Raw genomic sequence first — 5,384 nt, forward strand, 5'->3', positions numbered from 1 at the left:
TCCAGCTTTTCGACATCTTTTCTATAATGTGTGTTGCAAACTGAACACGACATGTCACATCTGTGGTTTATGCAGACTTCTTCCTTGCTCCTGTTCACCAGCACTTTTTGGGAAACTTTCTAGCCCGTGGAATTCCCTCTCAAAAAAAACATCACCGTCCTTTAGGCCACAGCTCTCTGTTCTGTGGGTATGGTGGATATCTGTTGTCCTCTGCGAGTAACGTGGCATTTTGCTACCTGAAATGTATGTTTGAGCTGAAGCATGTGATCACATAGTCCCGAAGGACTTGAGTGCCCTGCCCTCGTTGTTACTTACCGCTATGACAGCATCTATGACCTAAACAGCGTACGTCAGCTGAAAGTAATATATTTACTTTCAGAAAACTGTTGACAGTGTTGACTACCTCTGGGTGAGGCAACAGATGCTGACAGCCATTGGTGATACTTTCTCACTGAGAAAATACCTTCCAGCTTCCACAAGCTCCTGCTCTGTTGAACGTATGCTTCGTTTCTGTAGCGCAGCAGAAGCTTTTCAAGCAGGAGGTTGTGCAATGTTCAGTCATGCACCACATGAAAGTTTGTATTATGCCTGTAAGAGGCTCTTTGATGAACTGAACTCATAGTTCTGTCAGAAAATGAAATCTGGCCTATTTATTTCCCATGAAAAACGTTGACTGACATTTGCCGCAAATGTAATTACTTTGCAAGGTGGAGTGGTGTCACCTCACCTAATTTTAACCAAATAATAGTTTGCTGTCTGATCCAAGCCAGCTGCCAAGGTTGGTTCTGCAGTCAACGGAGCAAGATCAGCCCTCCAGCAGCTGAATCATCTAATCTGCCATAGACATCTGTCTTACAGTAGGATGATTGCTGTTTGGATGTGCCTACATGTCTCCATTGACTGAAGGAGCAAGGATTAATGTTGAGCTAGCCTGTGTACGGCTACTTGAGTGAAATCACTTCTCCTTTTAAAACATTGGCACAGCTTTACCATTCCTTTCTCCAAATGTTGGGAAATGCATTATTCCCCTTTAGGACTCTCATGACTCACAGTCTGGGGAGTTTCAGGTAAGTCACAATTTGTAAGTCCAAGATCCCCTCCCTGCCCCTTTCCTTTATCCAGAAAGATCGGTTAGGTTTTGGTTGAGCTGTTAATGGGGCAGCATTTGCTAGACTACGCCCTGTTGCCAGCTAGCCACAGGCTTTGATCCTTGAGATCTGTGCATCACCCAAGCTGGAAATGAATGTCTTGCATTTGCCTCAGCAAATGCTTTGGGATTAAGTGGTGAATTTGAGAGAAACGTGCAGAGGGTGAGGATGGAAAAACAACAGTGATGCTTTCACCCTACCTCAGGGGAAGAGGGCATGGCTAGGTTGGTTGGAGAGTGGGCTGCACCAACATAGGGCCGCCAACCCTATGGAAAGGAGGGTCTCTTCTGAGTCAGAAGACATTGACCAGGCTCCTCTAGATGGCCTGGATGTGGCCTCTGGGCAGTGAGGTCTCATTGCAGATGTGAGGCATTCAGAGATTTACCTATGCTTAGGTCAAGGAGTTGGCTCATTAGCAGCTCGTGCCACAGACATAGTTTACAAAGGGTAACTTTCAAACCTACATAGTCAGTGACCAATGGGCTGGTGCTTTTCTAGTGAAAATACATGGCATGATACATGCAACTAATACAGCTTTTCCAATGAGGAAAAAAACCCTTTGGTTATCCCTGGGTTATTCCTTTTTCAGTGTGCATCACTCCAGAGGTATCAGAATAGTGCTGGCAGGGCACAGATGTATAGCTGCGACAATGAAGTGCTAAAACCAGCCAAGGATTTAGAAGCTATTAATTACAAATAAAACAAATGAATGCATTTCACAACCTGCTAATTTGTAAGCGGAGAGAGAAACGCAAAACGAATCCAACTCTTGTTTGCAGCAAATTGTTTACTTTGTTCTAAGAATAAATGTGACTGAAAAGTAATGCCAGTGCTCTGCCAAGGCAAAAAAAAAAAGTGGGTCTGTATGTGAGTGTAATTCTTCTCCTGTTTAAATGAGTGAAGCAGAAAGAACTACAGAAATCTCATGTTTCATCCTTTAATCTCTCTGTGCATTTTTGCATTTCATTGATGTAGTGGAGGACGGACTAGATTGCTGTAATGTGGTCAATCATCAATTATTGTCAATTGGAGCCATTTTGTCATCTTTAATAGATGGGCTGCTTTTTTGTGATCAGTTTCTCTGACAATTCTTGTTATTGATTAATGGAACTGGAAACATCTTTTTAGTTATATTGATTTTATTTTCACTTTGTTTTAACGTTTTCCATCATGCAGTGCCGGGCAGCAAAAAACAGACGTGTGTTAAGACAACTGTGTTCAAGAGAGATAGTTGGGTACAGCAGAATTCTCTTCTTTCCTCCTCAACGTGTTCTGCAACACAGTGAGGGTCTGCACAGTCACAGTTCCATGCTTTGGGGATGCGGAGTCAGGAAAAGTTTCTACTCCATCTTTCTTCAGTGACCAGGATGAGCTTTCAAGTATTTAACATTTCAGATATTTGCATTTCGGATATGGTCCCTTGTGGGAAAAGCAGAGCCATCCTAAGCGCGGGGGAGATGTGGAGTCGGAACAGTATCCAGACTTAGTAACTTAAGCTTTCCTCTCCAATGGGCTGAACTGAGATCTCTGATCTGGGAAGTCCCAGAAGGCTTCAGCTGGAGCCCGCGTGTCCGGTACGAGGCGTGTCAAGATAGATGAAGGCCAACTGGAGAATGTCCAGTGGAGAGCAGCAAGAATGGTCAGAGGTCCAGAAAACATAACCTCCAAGGAAGGACTGAAGGAGTTGGGATTGTTTAGTCTAGAGGAGAGAGGACTGCAGAGATTTGCTGGGAGATTTTAAGTGTGTAAAAGGGTACCATGAAGAGAAGAATTTGCTCCCTGAGTCCTTTGCAGGAAAAAACACGCATTTCTATCTAAATTAGGAGAAAGACTAGGAAAACAGGCACGTTTCTATCTAAGTCAAGAGAAGGACGTTTGGGTTGGACAGGAGGAGAGGATTTACAAAGGTGAGGCTGATGATGTCAAGCAAATGTATTTTGGCAGAACTGATTCTATGGCTGCTGGAAGTTCACCTGCAGGTGTGTGTGTATGTGTAAAAGTAAAAGGGAAGAAAGCACAAGATGAGAAGATTGCTTCCCTGATGGGTGCAAAGTCCCCTCTGCACTTGTTGTCAACATTCTTCTCAGTTTTGGGTGGGTGCATTGCTGGTGTTTCTGATACTTCTGAATCTAATGTTCAGAATATTCCTTTACTGAGCATTGTTTAAGCTGTGTCTAGATACTAAGTCCAGTTTTAGGGCTCTTCTCCCACATGAAAGTACATGAAAAATGGAGCAAGTTCGGTAGACTCCACCAACATGTTTGGAGGCTGGAGCATTTGCTACATGGGGTGACTGGAGTTTGTTCATCCTTGGAGGTTTTCAAGATCAGCACGAATAAAGCACTGTGCGATCTGGTCAGATCTCCCAGGGATCTGTGCTCTGAGCAAGGGAATGGACTGGAGACCTTGCCACAATTCTCTGATTCCAAAATTCAAAAATTCAGTGACTGTATTTGTCAAAACCCAGTGCCGTACTGAACCCAAAGATGCTTTCCAAGCATCTGATGCCAAGTGGCAACAAAAGCATTGTGGTGCCAGTACCCTCTACCTGTCCTCAGTTGTCTCTGCAACCAGTGCTCTTCATTTTGCACTCTCAAACTTTTCTCTGTCAGCAGGAAAAAGACAGACGTGAGCCCCGGTTTGGATTGCTCTCATTGGGAAGGATCATACAGAGACCTCCAAGCAAACATAGTCTTGTCTGGGGCTGGAAATAGATTTGAACTTGCATCAGGGCAGCATGAGTGGAAAAGTTTATGGATTTGGACACAGTGCTGCTGTAAAGTGGCTACCCACTTCTTGGATTCTAGTTATTCACTTTCTCAGAGTACTCCACGCTTCATGCTGAGTGCACTGCTCTTACATCCTAGGTTGTATAACCCATTACATCCTTGTGGTTAAAGCCTTTGGAGCAGTTCAGATTATTTCAGGTTAATAAGAAACGATTAAGATCGTTGCTGTTGTTTCTCACCGTAGAATCAGAGAGTCACAGAATGGCTTGGGTTGGAAGGAACTTTAATCATCTAGTTCCAGCTCCCTTTTGGAGATGTAGAAAGGCCTTGCCATGGATTTTAAGTCATAAATTATCTGCGACGTTCAGCTGTGTAACACAGATGTTAGAGCTTCCCTGATATCGTAGAGTCATAGAATCATTAGAGTGTGAAGGAACCTTTAAAGGTCATCTCATCCAAGTCCCGTGCAGTGAACAGGGACATCCACAGCTAGATCAGGTTTCTCATGGCCTGGTCCAGCCTCACCTTGAAAGTCTCAAGGGATGGGGTGTCCACCACATCTCTGGGCAACCTGTATGTAATATAGTGCTAATTCCATTATCTGGAAGGGGTATGTGCGTGTCCAAACACAGCACACAGATGGCCAGTTAGTGTGAGCTCTTAATAGCACTCTCCAGACAAGATGCCCATTCTGTCTCAACTTCACCTCATTTTCAAGTGTCTGAGAGAGAAAGAGGGTCAGCGTCTTTCCTTGCATTATGGCTGCTCCCAGCCATGAAAAGCAAACCCATTGCCTATTCCGTTCCTCTATTTTATTGGACTTGGGCAAGAGGCCTTCTTGTGCTCCGTGAGTACCTTCCCATGGTGCATGCGTGCTCAGCATCACAGTGTGCTTCTTGCAGGGAACACCCTGCCTGGATCCAGTCCATCTCTGGTCAAGGGAGGATTATTCCCAACAGACAGTGCTTCAGTCCATTTTTAAATATCTTAAAGAGCAGGGTTTCCACCACAGTCTCTAGGGAGGATGTTCTACAGTCCAGTAGGTTAGATCTCACTGTTAAGAATGTTTCCCCTGATATTCGGAGTTCATTTTCCATTCCTTAATCCCGTTTTGTGATTCCTGGTTATTCCCCTGTTGGGCTAACCTAAACAATTCCTCCCCCTCCTCGACATTTATGCCTGTCAGCTAGTCGGCAGACAGTTGTCCTCCTTTGCTGTCCTCGAGCCAAACTATACATATTTAGCTCCTTCAGTTTTTTTCCTCATAAGTCAATCCTTCCAGCCACTAAATCACCCGTTTTGTCCCACTTTGAATTCTCTCCAGCTCAAAGCATTCCAGTGCTGCTGAGGTGCCCAGAAACAAATCAAGTCCCCAGTGACCTCAGCCCAAGGAGGAGGCTGACAGAGAAAAAGCTGACAGAGAAAACCCTGTTTATGAGACAATCCCTACAGCCATCTTCTTCAGCATGGAGTTGGAAATGGGGTATGGGTGTTACTCCTGAGACCT

This window comes from Numida meleagris, chromosome 4, assembly GCF_002078875.1.
Source record: "Numida meleagris isolate 19003 breed g44 Domestic line chromosome 4, NumMel1.0, whole genome shotgun sequence".
Classification (NCBI taxonomy): domain Eukaryota; kingdom Metazoa; phylum Chordata; class Aves; order Galliformes; family Numididae; genus Numida; species Numida meleagris.